Genomic DNA, 22,311 nt, shown 5'->3' on the forward strand with positions numbered 1-22,311 from the left:
ATTATCTAATAACATTCTTTAAAAGATTAATTGAATTTGCAAAATAATTTGTTTATTAAACAGGAAATCATAAATCTAAATTGAAAATCTTTGTTTTAAAACATTTAAGCATTTTACCGCTTATCAAATGTATAAATTTAACAGGAAACGAATTTTGGAAAGAATTATTTCTTTTATTTCTTTTTATATATGAATATAATATGTATGCAAAATTATCTAATAACATTCTTTAAAAGATGAATTAAATGAGCAAAATAATTTAAGTTTATTAAATAGAAAATCATAAATCTATGTTTTAAAATATTTAAGTATTTTAAAGCTTATCAAATGTATAAATTTAATAGGAAACGAATTTTGGAAAGAATTATTTCTTTTTATATATGAATATAATATATATGTAAATTAAATATACCTCATTATTATAATAAAAAGGGAATTACGCCAGTTTGTATTTAGATGAAAGAATTACTATTATGATGAAAAAATCATTAATGGATTTGTTAAATAGTTGATATAAATTTTCTAAGCTTTTTATAAGTTATATAAGATTCAGTTTTAAGAATAAATTTTAAACATGTGAAACGATGAAAAAAAAATGTAGCTGTTTTACCTGTTGAAATATACTCTTCTACAACGTAGGGGAACTAACTGCAGTTAGTAGCCAATTGTTGAAACACGTGGCAGACATTTCAGAAAATAATGTAGAGTTCAACTTTCATAAATTGCACAACAATGATAGAATTTGCATACACTTTGTAACAATTTTGGCGATTTTTTGTAAAAGTTACAAAATTGGTTATGAAGTTTTCATAAAGGGTTTGGCAATGGAAATTTTTGACATGGCACAAAATATCTGATCGACTATAATTTAATGTAGACAGTTCAAAAATTTGATTTCATTTTCTTCGATTTCGTAAAAGCTAGAAAAATTTGCTAAAAGCAGCTTTTCCTCTTCGTAGCTGATTCTTTTAGCTCATATTTTTATCAAATCATTTCTTCCAAACCAACAAAATTAGCAGAAGAACAAATATTTTTAACATAAACAAAGAAATTGGGATATTTTTGATAGAGTTGGGAATTGTTTTAGTGAGAAACACAGAATCATTCCCCATTATTTCATTTCAGTTATTACAAAATACTGTGATATATTGTCTTCAGTCTAGTTTTCTCAATTCCAGCAACGGCAGTTAGCAAATTATCAATAGTGTTTTCAAACAGACATTTTATTATATGATTTCTTTCTTTTTTCTCCTTTTGATTTTAACTTATTTTAGAAAAATGACAATAAGAATTTTTATAATCAATGTAGTAATGCTTAAATACAACTCTACTTGAAAATTATTTTCGTTGCATTAAATATTAACTTCGACCGTCTTGTAACGGTCATGTAATGGTTAAGAGAGATTTCACCATCATTGTTTTGAAGACAACGTGTCATTCACTGACCATTTAAAAATATATGACAATATTGAAATAACTAAATCATCGATTATTTCTTATGTCATTAGATAACTGTACTTCCATATTTGCATAACTTGCATATTTGAATACTGCTGGGCTTTAAATCAAAGATGATTATTCTTTAATTCTATTACTAGATTAAATATCGCTTATCGTGACATAAAAAAAAAATTCAAGAAAGCTTATTGATGGATTTTCATCGTTCTTGACAATGTACTTTTCTAGCATGGAAGAAATATATAAAAGTAGATGATATTTGGAATTTCTACATATAGAATCAAAAAATAACTACCAGAACCTTTTCATTGATATTAGGTGATGCTGCATATAATGTATAATTGGTTATAGCTATTGTTAATTTATTTTGATAATTAATAACATTCAATTTTAATGACTTCGGCCGAATTCTATCAGGACAATCTTTGACTTATTTAACTGTGAATTCCTTAAATAGTTGTCAATCACTGTTCGCATGGAACATTAGGTAATCTAGTTGCAGTTTCAGACATAAGGCTTCTTAGCATAGATTAGCTTGCATAAATTATTTGCAGATTGTATCTCATTTCTTCAATTGCATATCATTTGTAGAAGGCAATGGGTGCGGAATTCATGGTCAGACAAACTAGACTCTGAACACCTGATGCTTGCTTGCAAATTCTTAGTTACATTGTATGCATACTGAGGCAATGGATTCGTCCATGCCATAGATCATATGTCATCATAATTTGTAGAATTAATAATTTGTTGTCGAGGTAATCCAATCAGCTTTGTAATGGCTTAGAATGAAATTTTAGTAAGGGTTCCAGAATTTCTGAGGAAGACTCATTCACAGCTATCTAGACCTAACTTCTTCCAATGTGAAAATTTATATTTTATGAGTCATCTTATGTTTGTCCTAAGATGTGGAACTGTCAATCACTGTCAAAGTAGTCAAATCAGCTTCGGAATGTCCAGAGAAGAAAGGTTAGCCGTCTCTTTAGATGACCACGAGATTCCCGAGGTGAACACATGAATTGATAAGATCTAAGATAACTTATCCAAGAATGTTTGTGCTGATAATGAAGATGAAGCATCGGGTTCATCAATCAAGAATACAAAGAATTTAAAAGAAGTAAGTCCTTTGATCTTCGGGTCCGCGAGGTACGAAAGAAGAACCCCCGCATCCGATCCATCCAAAGTTCCGAAAAGGGTTGTCTACCAAGAAAAAAACAGATCTCCTCGGGACAAAAGAAAGGATATTTTTACAGAATAAATATTTTTTTTCACCTCAGTCCTCGGGAAAGGAGCACCGAAGTTCGACGTCTGCACCGCACGGGTAGCCGAGCTGCACTAGAGTTTTGTCCGTCCGTCCCTTCCGTGGCAGCGCACTTTCTTGTATTCGTTTGTAATTATATGGAAACTACCTCTTCATCTGCATTGCAATAGCTTCACAGCCACCCCCCAGCCCCCGAGATGGAGAGAAACTAACTTCGCTTTTAAGCGAAGCAGCAAAAGGGGGGGGCTGGGATAAGGCGGGCGAAGGGGGGCTAATTATCAAGTTAATATGGATCATCACAGAGCCCTCCGCAAGGGCTCTCTTGTTAAGTGAATGAAATTAAGGCAGCACGCCGGCCTTGTTAAAGGGAGAGCCAAAGGCTGCTGCATCACTAAGTTGACAGATACGTAGGCGGCATTGCATTTCTCTTCAGCCCCCCCCCCCATTCCCGTCTAGAGCAAGAATTTATTCTTTCCATCTATCCTTCATTTACAACTTTGCGGGAGCAAAAGAAAGATTCGGTGGGGGGGTGGGGTGGAGAGGGATGGAATAGAGCGAGAAGGATCAAAATGTCCACCATACTTCATGTAATTCCAAGCTGCTCCGGAGTTTTGCGCGGTATTCATACATTTTAAAAAGGGTCGAGCTTTTGTTTTGATAAACATATTCCAACCCGGGGTTCTACGGTGGAGTTCGGAATTAAGTCCGACCTTCCCGTGTGTAGGACTACCAATTTCTTTTGCTTGTGTTTCTCGTTGCCTCCCCTCCCCCTCTTCCATTTTTTCGTCCCTCTCCTTACGATATTTTAGAAAAGTAAAAAAAATTATAGGCTATTTGCGATGGCGGTTTAGGTCATGTGATTCGGTTCACACGTTCATTTATTTAAGAATTCCATTTTAGATTTACCACGTGGTTCATCGTCAGAAAGTCACGTGGTTGAAATCGTCAGAAGATACTATGAAAGGGAAAACGTTGCTAAAAAAATATCCTAACAACATGACTTAAAATCACCATACTTACAAAAATTATATATAAGGGAGTATTATTTATTTGTTTTATTTATTATTTCAAAAAAATACAAAATAAATAAATAATAATAATTTTTAAAAATTTAATTATAGTCTTGTAATAAATATTTCGCAAATTATTAAAAATTAAATATTTGGCAATTATATTTAAGAATTTGCTTGTAAATATTTTAACAAACACTTTTTTTTTTGGTATGCTTCTTTGACAAATCATAAAAAGGTAAAAACATATGAAAAATCACTAAATGGAACCAATTTCTTTAATAAAATCTAATAATATATCTTCTAATAATGCATTTCACTTACGAGAAACAAGTTAAATACAAAAATGTGTTGTTTCATAATAAATATGTTCGAAAATTTCTGATAAATATTTAAGAAATATTGAAAAGATAATTTCTGTCAGAGACCTTAAAAGGCTAAAACTCCCTTTAATCTTATAACAAATTTTATTATATTATATTAAATAAATTTCATTATTAATTAAAAATAATATTAAATAAAATTCATTATTAATTAAAAATGATATTAAATAAAATTCCTTATTAATTAAAAATGATATTAAATAAAATTCATTATTAATTAGAAATTATATTACATAATTATATTAAATTGCATTAAATAAAATTCATTATTAATTTAAAATTATAATACATAATTATATTAAATTGTATTAAATAAAATTAAAATATTCATTATTTACGTTACTCTCTTTTTTTAACAATAAGTAATCTCTTAATAAGTAATTCTGGTGTGGTGTGGTGTGGAGAGGGGGGTGCCAGCTCAGGTGTCGTCCTCGTCATCTGACAGCGGTTCAAAGTTACGAGGTCCGTCCCAAAATAGCCCTAGTGTTGCTTCAAAACAGGACGTTAATATAACCAAACCAACCAAACCTTAATAAGTAATCTTCAAAATGATGCTAGCAATTCTCTATAATATAAAGTGTGGCTATTGCTTAGCTTTTCTATATGGGGCAATTATTGTAGTAATTTTGTTTCCTGCCTTTGTTTTTGATTAGTATACTTTATTAAGGATATAATCTTTTATAACCACGATTAAAACATGATAGTTTAATCTTACAGTAGGGAAAAATAATAAATTCAAAGATATAGAACCCAATGTCTTTGAAGCTTTATAAAAACAAGCTGGAATGTAGCTATGATAGTAGGTACCACAAGCATAAAATGATTTTTTCGCCCCTAATTATCTTCATTCATAAAATTTAGAGCTGATTTTTAGTATTATTTTTCAGGCCTTTTCGTCACATTCGCTATTAAAAAGTGATGTAAATACAATAATCCTTTAAGACTGACATCTAGTTCCTAGACCTCTAGTTCCCCTATTCGCTATGCCACTGAAAGAAGGAATTGAAGGAAAAAACAGCATTACATATTTTTTCTTATAGCCTATTATAAACGTGCATAAGAGAATTAATGTGCCTTGATTGTTATGTTTATTTGTCCATATTTTTAGCATTTAAAGATATTTAAGAAAGATACCCTCCATTAAAAATTTAATGTAGAGAAAGTAAATAATTTATAATATTGAAACATTATTTTTAAGAAATCCAATTTTAAAAATTGTTATTCAATTCGAAATATTTTAGTCAATATTATTTATAATTATTAAAATATCTATTTATATCGATTATATTCTCAAAATAAAGTGACTATATTTTTAAAAATTTTAATCTAGTAGGTTTATTTCTCTCGATTCTGTTTAGTATCAAAAACAGTTGTTTTTTTAAGAAACATCATTTTAACCCTTTGGTTTCGAGTAATCTAAAAAATTAACACCGAACCATTCAATACAGTTTATTGTAAACCATAATATAACTATGTAACAATATCCTAAGTTTCAAAAGCATTTGACTTTATATGCCAGAAAAAAAAACTGAGCGGGACTGGGGGATAAAAATCAAGAAATTACAATTCTCTCACTTGCTGTTCAAACGGTGTATGACGGCATTTAAGCACTGACACTTAACGTATTACTGCCATATTTCAACAGACTTATACTTTAAACTATTTCGAAGACATGAAGTATGTCCAACACATATACGAAGCAGCACATTTTGTATAAATGTGGAGGACCAAAAAACAAAAAGGGGCAGAGGAAACTTTCTTCTTCATATAAGAATTTTTTTTTCTCTCCGTCTCTCGTCTGAAACTAATCCAGGATCCAATCTGACTTTCATGTACCTCACAGCTGCGCTTGAGATACTGTATAACACTTCTTATTAAGTATACAGCAGGGACCAGCAATTACCCCCTTGACCTGGACCGCAAGACGTTACGATCGCCCCACTCCCCCTTCTTTTACTGGATCAATGAGCAAAGCTTTTGCTCACCTCTTTCTCCACTCCCCCCCCCCTCCTCTTTTCAATCCTTCTGTGAAATGGGCATCTTTCTTGGTCCAGTGGACATTCAGCTGATCTCAGTTCTTGGAGACTCGTTTAATTTGTGTTAAACTTAGCATTTTAACTGTCCCACTTGAAAGAGAGGTATTCGAAACATAAGCCATTTAAAATCTTGGCCTAGTACTATTAAACGTTTCTTACTGGTCAAAAAAGTTAAGATTCATTATCTGCAATTGTTTTAAATCAGATTTATTGTGAAATTTTAGATTTATCCATTTATTAATAATAGTGATAGTTATGTAAAATATCTTATAAATAATACGAATAACCAAGTGGATTAAGATCTGTTGAGCCTCTTAAGAGATGGAAATCTCAAGACCCCCCCCCCCCAAAACACATTTTTTGTTGTTTATTTTAAATTAATTTCTGTATAAACAAGATTTGAATTAACAAATGTTGTGGCAAACTGAAATATAAAAAATTTGGTTTGGGGTCACTTTCAAAAGGGTTGATTTCAGTATATCGGGTATAAACTGGTATTTTCAATTAAAATAAATTTATTAAAAAATATTTTTCGCATTAAAAAATTTCATGCAACATGCATGAAAATTGCTCAACATTTTTACGGTATTCTAATTATTCAAAATAATGAAAAGTTTGCAGGACGTTTGACTTATACGGTCGGTTGAATTGATATATATTGACGGTTGAATTGGTATATATTGACAGTTGTATATATACCAACCGTTATATATACCGGTATATTGACGGTTGAATTGGCCAGCCGACTACGAAAAAAAAATCAATAAAAAAAATATTTTTCTAAAATTGTAAGGCTTCAAGGCAATTGCTTACTTTGCCTATTTTATAACATGAACTTCTAGCTGAGTTATAAATGATTCATTCAACAATTATTCTTTTGCGTAATTTTGACAATAATTTTCATTGTTGTAATGAAACTGAAATTGTTTTCATTGTTTCATTCAAAATTTCATTTTCATTTGTTGGAAGCTATGTAAAAAAAGTTTCTGTTTATTATCTGTACATTTTACATGAGAAATAGCAAGCTGAAGTCATAGTTACATAAAGGCCAATATAACATGAGTTTATTCGGACACTTAAGTTTTTAGTGGCTCTTGATGTAGTAAAACTTTAAATATGCAATAAAAATATTTAAAAAAAAAGACAGATGTAAGACTATTAAAAATAACTTATCTTTACTATTTATCATTATCTCATGCATAAAAATACAGTGTGATTCGTATTAACTAATTTATTTTGATAAATCAAATTTACTATAAAATTCAATTTTCTATAGGTATTCTATATGTGCACCTCCTTGACATGGCAAATATCAATGCGGTATTCCAATTTCTACTATACTCGCTATAGAATATCTTTAATAATGATTCCAATACGTCAGTTAACACACCCCACGTCTCCTTAACACATACCACATCGTTGTTTGAGGCATATTTAATTCTACACATATTGAGGCACGCGTTGATTTTTCGGGAATTCATGAAAGCTTTTCATAAATTTTTTCAACCACTTCAGTTTAAGCAGCATTCCTACGACCTGTGCGTCTGTAGCCATGGCACACTTTCCCCTGTTTCCGCTCTCTTGCGGTTTTCCGGAGTTCTTTGATGTCTGTGAAGGTGATTCGGAATTTCCCACAAATTGTCGGTAAACTGGACAGACATTAAAGAACCCCGGAAAACCGCAAGAAAGGGGAAACAGGGGAAAGTGTGCCATGTCTACAGATGCAACGCACAGGTCATTGGAACGCGGCTTCAGACGGACAATCTGGGGCTGGCTATCTTACTAAAGCATCCCGTATCCTGAAACCACTTCACCAGTCTTTTAGTGTTTGTTTAGTTAGTTAGTGTATTTAGTTTACTTTAGTTAGTTTTGATGCAGTGGTTCTTCACCAAATGTAGAGCAAAACTCTCTCTGAACGACGATAAGCAAAGATATTTTTACATATTTCAAAAAACAGAATGCTTTCTCACGCATAGATGAACCACTTTGATAATGCCGACGACGAACACTTTATCCTAGGAGCTTCGTTACTGGAAAAATTTCGCAGTTACCAAATAAAACTGGCATAGTTTTACTTTCAAAATAAATTATTTCAGTTAAGTAAATCAGTTACAGAATTCACATTATGCTATTCTTTTTGTCCCATTCAATACAAACCAACCTGTATTTTCTTCGAGGAATTATGATCTTTTAACTATGCATCAGAGTTTTAATTGAAAGTAAATGCAACCAATATTCTCGATGAACTACTGATTGTCAAAAATAGCTGTTGAAAAAATAAAAAATGAGAACATACTTTTACGGATTGAAATCCTAATCGTTAGTGTTATAACATAAGGTACCAGGTCTGTTGCCAAAGGCAAAGACTGTAAACGCACAACGTATGTATCACTCATAAGAAAAGTACAAATAAATGTCTGAAGTTTTTTATAAGACAAATGCTGTCCATTTTCCCTCAATTTCATGAAATACACCGTTATTTCCAAATGTTTCAAAATTCTCCAACAGACTTTATCGTCATTTTATTTTAATTTTTTTAAAAAAATATACTTGTAATTTATATAGTATTCCCGGTGTGCTAACTAATTGTCAAAGGCGACTTGTGAAGAAATAAGGAATGAGTATGGATTTTTAGGACTTCAGATCCTAATAGTTCATAGTACAACATAAGGTACCAGATCTGCTGCTAAAGGTAAAAGCTGTGTACGCACAGCATATGTATCACTCACAAGACAAGTATAAATATATGTCTGAAGTTTTTTATAAGACATATGCTGCCCATTTCTACAGTTCCATGAAAAACACAGTTATTGTTTCAAAATTCCCCGACAGACCTTTTCGCCATTTTGTTTCAACTTTTTTCACTTCGCTTGCAATTTATACAAAAGGCAAAGGTAACTGTCGGATGCATTCCACTCCAGGCTGGCCCGGCATCAAATCCATATGGAATGCGCGCGGATCCATCTATCACCACTCACTGATACCAAGCAGAGAAAGCCATTTCCAACCTAAAAAAAAAGAGTGACTCTGAGTCCTGTTTTATATACTGCTACCGAACTGTAAATTCCAATAATTTACACACCCAAAAATATGTAAGAAGGAGCTTATAAAAATTTAATATCCCATTCTTTCATGTGGTTGTTTGTGACAAACACTTTGTTCCCGTGGTAAAGTAATAAAATTTAATGTACGCTTTTCAGAGTAGTTTCTGGGAAGGGTATGCTTCTCTCTTCATGTTTTATACAGTTCCCTTTCCATGTGCGGCATTGTAACTGTCTTTTGCCACTGTTGCCAAAACCATTCTCGGAAATATACCCAGGGGAGTATTATATCCCGCCTTTAAAGCACTAAGATGTATTTTGTCTGAGACATATAGATCACTTTCTATTTAAAGCTGTATCTTCTTTTAAGTTCGTTGAATGCTTTGTTTCCTTTCAAAATAAAATGAATAGATGTCAAAAATATATACCAAACTCTTAGAATTAAAGTGTCCCTATTTAGAAGACATATTTAGAAACGTCACTTTTTCCCTATCTCTTTTAAATAGGAAAAAAATGACGAAGCTTTGTGACAATGTTTTCCTTTCAAAGTTTTGTGTTTGCTTTCGCATTCTAAAGAAAAGAAATGAGTACATGTTTAGGGTGTCATTGTTTTGTTTAATAGCAACAAAATTTCGAAAGGTCTGCAATTTAAGTGTCAACATTTTATGCTAAATTTCATATACATAGTACGCTGAGTGTTTGAGTTATCGTGTGCTTAGAAACATAGATAGATAGAACAAAAAAACATTAAACTCTTTCACGAAGTCCTATAATTTGGCGCAATTTTTCGATTCCCTTAATGAAACCAATAATTAAATTTCTCACATTTAACTCAATTAACTCATTGCCTTTGTGAGATATCATGTTAACTTGCACATGCATGGACAAGTAAACAGAATTCTCATTTCAGATACAATATTACAGAAATCGACATTTATTATTGAAAGACCCTTTAAAAATATTTCATTTTTCTATCTAATTTTGTTAGAAGATTATTGCGTCCATAGCCTGAAAACAAAGAAAATATTAGAGGTTGTTACGAATCTTTAATTACTCTTGTCTTCTTGTTGGAAAGAGTAGAAATATTTTTAATGTTTTTTGACCCATGGGCCCCAAAACGGTGACCGATTTAGTATGCATTTAATGACTTTCCATAATTTTAACAGTTTTTATGACAACAATGAGGGTTCTGGAAAATAAAAGAATTATGAGCCGATCTCAGTAAGGAACCGAGATTCGAAGAACGTTCTGGAAAATTCTATGAGACTATATTTTCTTATGAAACTATAAGAGACGAGGGTTTTCTTTGAAGTGCTCATCTCAAAACAAAATCTCTAGTTATTTACCCTGAGTGCTATTACTGTTTCTATTTAGGTTTTGTTGTTTGCTTGTGTTGTTGATGTCTATAAGTGTTACTCTTTGAGTATATCCTGAGTATATTTTCACTGCCTGTCATCCACGTTTTTCCAATTTCCTCTTCCATTATAGAACGCGATGAATTTCTTTCATCAATGTTGCAAAAATCGTCTGTACGGCAAATTTGGCGACAGAACCGCTATGATTGAGAGTCATTTACCTGACAATCATTCATCATTCATTAAAAATGTCTAAATTATACTTTCGTACAGTAAGGCACAAATGGCAGTGAAGCAATATTTCAGATTAAATATTATACATTTTATTATAAATTATAATTTATTAATATACATTGCACAATTTATTATAATATATTTAATGATTTCAAAAAAGTATTTTTTTTTTCTTTCCAGAGTATTTTAAAAACTCACAGGTTTGCTGAAAGCTTTTCAGTGTTTTCATGGGAAAACCTGCAACTTTCTTTTCGAAGGCACGAAAAACAGTGGTAATGTTCCTAACTTACACTTTCGATGCAATAGCGGGTTTAATACGATGCAACTTGTTATTAATTTGCAATTCTTGCCAAATGGCAGGAAAGATGGAATTTGCAAATTAATAACAAGCTGCATCGTATTAAGCCCGCTGCTGCATTGTGGCCCATTCTTCCTAATCTTAGATTCGATGTTAAATTGACGTGCCTTCGAATTGGACACTTGCATTATACTCACAAACACTTGTTCTCTAGAAATTTAGTACTAATGTGTACAACATGCAACGAAAATCAAACTATAGACCATATTTTAACAAAATGCCTCGATTTTAACTCTTCACATTTATACCATTTTAAAACAACCGTTTTAGACTTGAAAGACTTAGCGGGTGAAAGACCCCACCCAAACTTGTCCCTTTTCCTTAGAAATATGGATATCTTATCAATAATTTAGGTTTTAACCATGTTTTTACTAATTTTTGGGATTCAGACTGTCTTTTACGCTTTGTAACCGTATGTGTTTTTGACGTTTGATTTTTTTAATAAAGCTTCACCCTTATTTAAAAGTTTCGACTGATAGTAATTGAAATTACTCAGTTAAGCCTTTTTACGATGTTTCATATTTTAATCTTGATTTTGGCGCAGCATGGCCAACACCGGCTTTTGTACCATAAAACGTTAAATTCCTATTCTACTTTCGACTTTCTACAATTATCTGTGATCTCCTACGCTTCGTGCCCAAGATCGGACAATGACAAGGTTTAGGCCGCTAAAATATTATCTGATGTAATTAGAGCATTCTTTCTTCTAAGATAAGAGTAATTTAAGACATTCCTTCAAGCTGTGTCTATGTATCTGATCTATTTTTACTACGTACAGGTAAAGTAAAAGAAATTCCAGATTTTCCTTTCTATTTGATGGATTATATTTCATATTTTCTGAATTATATTCGACAGAACTTTGATTTTCTTCTAATCAAATATATTTTCCCTTCGGTACTTTGAAGAATTATATTCCTTGAACAACCTTATTTCTGACTATTAGAATGTTTTTTCTTATATTGCTTAATTCTTTATATCTCAACAGTACTTAAGAGTACAGTCGAGATTATGAACTCATGTCTCTGTCATATGACCGTTTTTCTGGAACATCATTCGCAAGATCTGAAAGAATGTAATTTCTATAAATAATAATAAATGGAAGACCGTAAAATCATAAAGATGAAAGGCAGAATAGATTTATATATATATATATATATATATATATATATATATATATATATATATATATATATATATATATATATATATATATATATATATATATATATATATATATATATATATATATATATATATATATATATATATATATATATATATATATATATATATAATAGAGGATAATATATGCTACAGGATAAAATGTTTGGATAAAAGCTACCAGATTGCCAAAGATATACTTTGGTGGATAAAAATGGAAAACTCGAGCGATTTTTTTTGTGGGGTTTTTATTAGAATTTTTATTAATTAAAAATGAAGTGAGGTTAAGATTTTTCTAGCAATAATTTTCAAAAATAATATTGCACAATGTTTATATTTCCATCATTTTAAAATTAATTGATTCAATGATCGATTTAAAATTAATCGATTCAATTCCCAATATAATTAATTCGCATTTTTTTTTTAATTTGGCAGTATTTTAAGACATTTTTTTTGCATAATTTTCTGACACATATTCCAATGTTCCAATAAAATTCAAAACATTTCTGCTCTTTCATTAAATATTTAAGAGCGTAATTTTCTTCCATTTCTAAAAGCTAAGGTTGAAAGTTTGTAACAATTTACAGCAGTGAAGGAATTGATCCCTGCAAAAAAACAATCTATAATTTCAAATAGATTGCTCAGCCGTTTAAGTTTTGAACTAAATTTTTACGCTGTAATATCATAAGATTCAATTCCATTTGAGACGCTCTTAAAATTTTAATAACAATACAGCAATAAGCAGATCAAATGGAAGGCTATTAAGCTAATATGGATTTTTATGTTAGTTATAATTCGATGTTAAAATATTTTTTGGATGATTCATGAACAAAAATATTTTTTGTTGATGATTCATGAACAAAAATATTTTTTGTTGATGATTCATGAACAAAAATATTTTTTGTTGATGATTCATGAACAAAAATATTTTTTGTTGATGATTCATGAACATCAAGCTAAGAGATTTAATTGAAATTCAACAGAGCACATATTCGCGGTGAATTCACTGGTCACCAAAAGCGGCTAGTTATTAATTAAATTAATTTATCTTTTAAAGCTGAAAAAAATTCTGCCGTATAATTTACAGAATTGTCAAAAATAAAATTTTAAAAAATTGCTGGCAATTTTAAGATAAATTAAGATTTAAAGATTTTTCAGTTATTACTATAACAATTCCCACATTTAGTTACCACATAGTCATAATAAATCCAGGATTTTAAATAATAATCGAAATATATTTTAAAGAAATGAACAATAATACCTTGTAAGTGGAAAGCTTTCTTAATTTTGAAAGAATACGTTGCAATAATAGTTTTCAAAAGTAATTGTTACAAATTTGTACCATAAATATCAAAGAAATTTCAAATGTTTAATATCATACTGAGCAATAGTTTCATTAAGATACATATTTGATATACTGATGCTATTACAAAGAGCAAAAGATTTATCAGGAGTCAAGTGGTTATCTCAAGATTTTTCAGTCAAGTCAAGCAAATGAATTTTGTGTGTCACCAAGCTATAGTCAACAACAACAACAAAAATACGTTTTTGCTTATGTTTATACGTTGCTTCTTAAAATCTCCAAACCACGCCTATGAACAAGAATTTTCAGTAGGTTTAAAGCCCGAAATGAAGGAAAGGTAAGAAAATGAAAAATTTAATAATCCGCTTACACTACATAATCAGAATTCATAGAAAGAATAATATATATTTTAAAACTTAACAATATTAATTTAAAATAGGAGAAAAAACAAATGTAAAGTACAAGTCCAGAAACTGCAATTAAAATCTATAAATAAAATTAAGGGCAATAAAAGTGCTTCAACAAGTAGATAGCCCATTATCATTCATAAACGATTCACCTCACCTGTAAATGTTTTTAAGTCACACATCGATAGATGGCGCCATGGTGTCTTACCTTTCACAGGTGAGTTAAGAGATGGGGAAGTTCTGAGCTATGAGAACATAGAATTAGAGGAGAAGATAAATAGTTCAATATATTTTCCAGAGAGTCTAAAACGTTCTAATTTAGAGTACATTTTAAAATATATGTTATGTTAAAAATATATTGCATTCTTGACGAAATTGGTTTTGATATTAAATACAGCTTAAAAGTTTGTTTTCCTTGCATATGAATATGACGTACGGTTATACTTTAAGAAGATAACTGTGAAAATATAAAATTTATACAATTCATTGTTTATTTTTATAAATAAAAATTAACGCTTTCAGTCTTTAATCATGATGAATGTTTCAGAGAACATTCTTAAAAAAATAATTTGTTTTGAAAATTAGTCAACTTGTGTTGTTGCATTCTTCAAAAAATTTAGATGTCAGCACAATAAATACTTTAACATTAATCAAATACAGGTGTTCAGGTAATTAAGAAACTAAGAATTAAGCCACATAATACGACCAATATTTATAGAATATTGATTCTAATAATGGTCAATAATTATATAATCGAAGTAATATTGATTATTCCCGCCATAAAAAATCGTTTGACATTACATTTTATTCGATTCTTCCATCATTTTAGATTATTTTTTAATAATTTAATTTCGAATACTAATTTAATAATTTTTGATAATTTTATGGTAGTAAAAAATGTAAATAACAGTAAAACATCAAAAAAACTAAATTGTCCACAGTATTATCTAGAAATTAAACGGCAAATTTCATACTTCTGGCACTTTTATTTTGATGATCGCGGAAATGCGTATTGAATTATTTTTGATGAAATGATATTGAATTATCTTTTTCAAAACAAATTATCTTTTTGATGATTGATTATGGATATGCGCATTATCTGTATATAACGCGATGCCACATGCATATGGAAAACTCCTTCAAAATAAATAAAAATTCAAACGATAAATTAATAAAAATTAATTGAGTTTTAACGGGATATTTTTGGCATCTTTGCAGTATGTTATAACACAAAAACACATTCCAATCTTTTCAAATTTCAAAAAGTATTCTTTCGCTGCTACAGATTTCATTTCCAAGCAATTTTTATCTATAAATTCAATAAAGTTTTAAAAACATTTTTAAATATATTTTATGACAATATTTTTATGTTCTTAACCATTGAATTATATTTATATACACTGCAATGATATTGAATATAATTTTTGATGTGTACCTTATCGCTGCTATATAATTAAAAACTAAATTTTAAAAACTGAAACCAAAAGTTAATACATCATGCTGTGATATATCGAAACTATTAAAAATATTTTAACCTCATAGCGAAGTAACCTCATAGCGGAGTACAGTTTTATGCATTTTGCATAGTTAAATTTTTGCAGTGATTTAAAATTTGATCCAGGATTTCATTTTGAATGTAAATGCGAAAGTTTTTATCATCAAATTTTTTGATTTTTATGAATTATTCTCTTCAAATATATACGAATAGACGGACAGACATGATTCCTACAATAGATTTTTTTTAGATGACGAAGGCCTTAATAGTAAAATTCACGAGTCTCCATATCCATTGGCTTTGTTCTAATACATATGAAAAAAAAATGTTGACAATACAATCTTACAATAAATCAATAAAACCTTATTTCTCCCCCCCCCAAAAAAAAGCAACAATAGCACATAAACTTCAAAGCAAAGTGTTTTAAGCACGCGAAGCAATAATTTTTTACATTAATAAGGGTATAAAGGTTAATCTAAGTATAAATATCTTTTTTTTAATTTATTTTAAAATAGTCATTTTTTCTATAAAAATTTTTAAAAAAAACAATAACTTTTTTTAGTATTTTTTTCAGTTTAATATGGCATTTATTGCACACAAAAGTTATTCTTCATTTAAAAAATCTTCCAACACAGGTTTCGAGTAGTTTATTTAGTTTATTAGTTCATTACAGCACCCCAAAACAAATCGCATCACTTCATTTCCGAATGTGAACTCCCACCCCCAACCCTCCATTCACAAAAGAGACAAATAGGACAAGATAAAGAAAAAATATCTACGTAAAAACAAGTTGAGGGAACGATGGAAAAAAAAGTCCCAATCGTATAAAAACAGCTTCCTCGTATGCAAAAACCACCAAACTCATATTTATCTTCAATTCCTATTCGTTTCCTCGGGCATATTTCTTTTTTGCCCGAATTGGAAAGGGGTAAGGGTAAACTCTTCCTGCCCCGGAGCTGTTTGTTCGAACGCAGGGATAAATACGGGATCCTCTTATACCACTTCGTTTCCCTTACTGCGAATGATTTCGCCAAGATTGTGATTCTGCACAGCATGCTGTACGGGGAATATACATACATATACATGTTATATGCTACGGTTTTTCTTGTTCCCAATTTGATTGGATGGCAGCGTGCGATGTTATTTGGCGTGGCAAGGGGAATTTGGCGATATGCTTTTGGTGAAGAATAAACACTTGGCTAGATTTTATAGATAAATTTAACTCTTTATTATCGTTTTAAAAAAAAAGACGGAATATTTGTTTTTGTATTTAAATATAGTAGATTTAAAATAATTTTTGGAAACTCATGCTTTTATCGAATTAAATAATCTAAAAAGTGACTAAATTATAATTATTTTTTCAATTTATCAATAAAATTCATTTTATTTTATTTGCTGATTAAAAAAACAAATTTTGTCTTTTATGTCATGATTTTGCCATTAATATCACTTAAACAGTCATTAATTACATCATCATATTCAAAAGTCTTTTTCTATTGATTATTTTAAAAGATGATGACTTGTTTTATACATTCTAGAAAAAAAATATTTCAGATTTTTAAACAATTTATTTAAATTTATCTGATTTCTAACAGTTTAAATCATGAATAAATTGCAATGTTCAAAAAAAGTTTCCATTAAAAAAAAAAAAACTTCCAAAATTTAAAAAGAAAAAAAAATCGGGCTCATTTGGTTGAAAGAGCTAACGAACGATAATCTCGCTAAATTCATAAATTAAGTAAGAAATTTTAATGTTTCAAAACTTTTACTTAGCTTTAGTTTACTTACGTTATATCAGAAAGAATACTTTAGTACTTTCGATAAACTGAATTTCCAACATTCCAAATTCTAATGTGGAAGACTAGACAATTACTTTTTTTCTCAATGCGGCATTCTAATTATCAACTATTATTGAAATTGCAAAGTGTAAATATAGTTTACATTCTGACACTGCACAAACAAAAAACAATAACTAAATAACTTAAATCGAAATCCTAGAGGTATTTGAATTAAGTAAAGGTATTTGAAAGTGAATCCTAAAGGTATTTGAAGGAATAAATTAGCTTAATTTTTTTAACATTAGGATCTCAGAATTTTATATCATAAATAGATGACGAAAATATTTCGAATTGTACTTTATTTACGACGCTTTGCATCCTACCTGTTCCAGGGTTCCTAATCCATGGAACTGAAACAAATCAGATCCATATGATCTTTGATTATTCTCGAAGATCAAACTCGTCCATCAGACTAAAACAAAGTTAAAATTTTAATAATTAGTTTCAACAGTTTGTTCTGAAGAACGGTTTTTATGCAGAGTTGGTGGTGGTTGATTTGCTTGGATCGTATGCTAAACTTCTTCCATCTTCCATCAAGATGTATAAACATTTTATATGTGAGTGTATCATTACTTAAAAATAGCATCATTAATTAAATTAAATAATGAAAGGAAAGTCCCGAGAACATCAAATTTATTACATAAAAATGTGATTGAATATAAGAGAAAACTCAAGTAGATTGAAACTCAACTTATCAGAGAGGAAACCTCGTATCTTAATTGGTATACGATTATCTTCAAGACTAGAGACAGAGAGTTAGAGTAGTAGACAATTATTATTTTTTCCTTCAATTCTGACGGATTTATTAGCTCATGTAATCTCTGAGAAGCCAATTAGGGAATATTCCTTAAAAAATTTCGCCACTTTTGTTGTCCTTTCCTTAGAAGAAAATAGTGTTCAATAACTTTAAAGCAAGAAGCATTATAAGAAACAATAAAAATAACATAAAACAAGGAAAAAACAAAGCATTAAAGATAAAATTTTAGCAGACTTTTCCTTCTCCATTTAAACTGATAAACTGTTGAACATAAGAATACTAAAGGTTTGAAAGCAGTGTTCACATAGAACTATTGAATGCTGCAGTGTTATATGTGAATAATTATACTTCAAAATTTGCTTTCGTTTTGATCAAAATCTAATGCTTAGTTACCTGTTAAACATTAAATATCTTTTAATGTTTAATTCTATAACTCCTATCACTAAATTTAATGAATAAATTCAAATAAATAGCAAAAGATTTACAAAAACTCTTGAAAATAAAATGATGCAAACGATTTTATTATTTTATCATTATTTATTGACGTATTTGATTTAGTATCAACTGATGAAATATTGCAGACGAATTTCATGCAGTTTTGTACAGCATAAGCTTATGCAAACGAATTATTAATCAATTTTTATGTTCACAAATCATGTATTAAAATGAAAACTGCATAAACATTTATTTCATGGTAAATGTTTATGTCAGTAGATCTTTGTTTTATGGAATAAACAAAAATGGCTATATAATATTTTTTTTAAAAAAAGCCTTAGTGAATATATTATAATTTATCACCATTTATTCAAATTTTTATTTATTTTCTGATATCAAATGGTTATATAATAGACGCATACGATTTGGAATTATATCTTTCGTCGCATTTGCTGTTCCAAAATTGTTTATTTATTTATTAAATATCATTTCTCATTAGCCGCCTTCAGCGAACAGATATTCTGCCACCACATTAATAGCATTAATTAAGTAATAAAAGTCAATTTTGATAAACTACATCTTATCACACCAACTTCAAATATTGTTTTAAATTATACTTGCAAAATAAGCATGAAGCATCTTGACTGTTCCGCTAAACAAGCAAAATGACAGTATTAATTGGCGATATAATTGCGAAAATTGGCTCCATTTTATAGGTTAGATACTCTGCCAAAGTTTTATTTCACCTTATCCTGACGGAAGTGATATGTTCAAGCGAATGTTAATTATGTTTCCAACGTGACGAACTTTAAAATAAAATAAAAATTGATGAAATCGGTATGCCAACTGGGATTGCAGGACTTTAGTGCGATATTTTTCATTCGAAATACACAGTGGATTTTGTATTTGTTTCGAGAATTGAGAGCTGTGAGCGATAGGTGACTCTGAAGAACGTTACTAGGAATCATAATGTTTGACATGAAATAAAAATTGGCATAATCGGACTAGTGATTATATATGGGTGAACGATACTTTTGTTTTTCCAAATTATTTTAAAATAAAATGATTTTAAATTTGCCAATATTAGAAGAAAAAAAATTTGACAGTAATTCCAGAAATAATTTACACACACACACAAATTTACTTGAATGACAAACCCTTTTATTATTACAAAATGGCCTATGATATATTTGTGGAAAGTTTGTTATATATCACAAAAATTTATTTCGGTGATTTAAATCATTGCTGTATTTTTTTATAAGAGCTCGAAAAAGTGAAAACATTATGCAATATCTAAAATTAGATAGAAAAATGCAAAGTAGAATTCCAACTATCTGAGCCCCAATTACTTAAACTGTCAATAATCTATATCGCTGAGGAGGAAAGAAAAACAAATATCTTCAATTAAAATTACGACGAACAACTGATTTTGTACAGTTTTCATATTATATATAAGTACGCTAAATTAAGACAGTAGTGTTTCAGTAACTTTTATAGAAATGTGTTAAAAGCAAATTCATTTTTTTCTTAACAAATAAACTATTTTTAATCACTTTTCTGATTACGAGGATATTTGATTATCCGGGCCGGGTCTGGTCTCAATTTATCTGGGTAAATAAACTTCTATTGTACTTCTATTGTCTCATAATAGAAACAGAATTTATATTTGTTGCTGTTAATAATATTATTTTTGATAAAATACCTTTTATTGATATATGAATTCAAAATTATGTAAAAGTATTTTTTTTACTTAGTTTATTTGGTTACTCTCTTTATTATTCAAATGCAAACTGCAAATATTTTCCCTTTGGCAGCTCCTTATAGTTTTCCAAGATCATATCTTTTTGCTGTTGTTGTTTTCCTTTTATCACATTTTTCTAAAAAATTAATTAATTCATTCATTCATTAATTTTCTAAAAAAATCATTTAACTAAGCAAATTTTTACAATTTTTCAGTTATCAATTATTCTTACAAAGTTCAGTTATTATTAGAAAAAAAAATACTTTTCTGCTAATAATAATACCATAGAAAGCATTTGACGTTTCAACAAAATGATTTAAAATGGAATATAATGATTGAATAATGAAAATAAATAAGGAAATCGAAGTGAAACAAAATTAAAATAAAATTAATTAATAGAATTGTGTTTAAATCTAGATATAACAAAGTATTAAAAGAGCTGATCCACTATCATACAAATTATTTTATATGCTACTGCAGCAATTAAAAAAGCAACAGTAGTATTTTTCTCATAGCAGAAGAGAGCCGTACCTTATACCCTGTCTCCTCCCCCCCCCTTCGATTTCCGCTCCACCCCAACAAAGTCCAACGGCACATGTTATTGACATCCATATCGGATTTCTGTAATCAAGATTTTTGGGACTCAATACCGCCTGAGATTCGCATTACGTTTTGACTTCCTGCGTTCGCCGAAGAAGACTCCGCCCCTCATTACCATAAACGACTTCTAGTGTGTCCCCCCCCCCTTTCAGCTTTGTTGCGTCATTCTCCCCACCCTCCACAAAAATCGTCGGAAGTTATCGCATATAAATATATATCCTAGTCATCCATCAAACTAGCGAAACAAAAAAATAAGATAAAAACTCATCAGTCTATCCAAACTGTGTCACACGGAGAGGATTGATACAAACCTAATAGAACGAGAAGGCATCACAGCAGGCATTGGGGAGGTGGGAGTGAGATATCAATCCGTTGCGGTTACAGTTTGGTAACTGTAACCGCCCCCCCCCATCCTCCTCTAGACGTATTTTTACTCCTAAAACTGTTTCTCTAGCTAGCTAGCTTTTGATGAATTACCTTCCATTTTGAAAGCGTCTGAAATCTCGTCTGCGATTTTACGATCGCATACCACCCCTCCAGCTTATTTCCCCTACAGACGATAAGTCATACTTATAGTTGCTTATAGCGATTTCCACGGTACGCTCCTTCTCCCCACCCCCCTCCAATATTCTTTACTTTGACTTACACCCCCACCGGTAAGCAATCCTTGGTGTCAAAATGATAGAACATTAAAATAAAAAGAATAAAGAGAAGGAAAAAAAAAAGGTGTTCCACCCTCTCTGAAACGTTCGAAATGAGACGCCATTTCCCGCCTTTTTTTATCTTTTGTTTCACTGTTATTTTTTTAATTTCATTCCTCGTCCCTCTATTTTACCGAATGTTGTGGTGACATTCGGTGGAGGGGTGGCAACCGCGGTAAGAAGCCCCCCTGCCGAAAATTACCTTTCCTAAAACCACCCTCTGTCGTTTGGCAACTCCCCCTGCCCCTTCCCCCTTTTCATCAACGACCGTGAAATATGCCGTAGTGTCATTTGACGGTCGATAGTTTGAGGTGGGGAGGATTTTTCTTCTTTTTTAATACTTTTGTTTAATAAAATGTCGCCTGGAAAAGTGAAAAAATAAATAAGTATGATAAATTAAGGTTCTCTCAGATTTAGGGGTTGCGTTAAACGTTCTTTAATGCGTTTTTCCTTAACGTTGGAAAATGCCATCGACTTCACAACGACGTTTAAGGTCTTGGTTTTGTGTAGATGATATCGTGCTTGATTGGATTGATGGATATAAAATCGACGTGGAGTAGACCAAATTTTGAAGAAGAGAGAGAGAGAGAAACATATATATATATATATATATATATATATATATATATATATATATATATATATATATATATATATATATATATATATATATATATATATATATATATATATATATATATATATATATAGTCATGGATTGAAAAAAAAAATCCCGCATT

General features: G+C 30.1%; 1 long non-coding RNA gene across 3 annotated transcripts in view; it reads right to left on the reverse strand.

Annotated features, from left to right (window-relative positions):
• LOC129976673 (uncharacterized) overlaps positions 1 to 22,311 on the reverse strand; it is a 372,556-nt gene that overhangs the window by 206,463 nt on the left and 143,782 nt on the right. The window contains exon 1 of one of the 3 annotated variants that reach the window (XR_008785165.1): positions 611 to 2,755. The exons of the other annotated variants lie outside the window; for them this stretch is intronic. This is a non-coding gene — a long non-coding RNA (uncharacterized LOC129976673). Of the gene's footprint in view, positions 1 to 610; positions 2,756 to 22,311 lie in introns of those variants that run through there. 3 annotated transcript variants of the gene reach the window in all.

This window comes from Argiope bruennichi, chromosome 7, assembly GCF_947563725.1.
Source record: "Argiope bruennichi chromosome 7, qqArgBrue1.1, whole genome shotgun sequence".
NCBI lineage: Eukaryota > Metazoa > Arthropoda > Arachnida > Araneae > Araneidae > Argiope > Argiope bruennichi.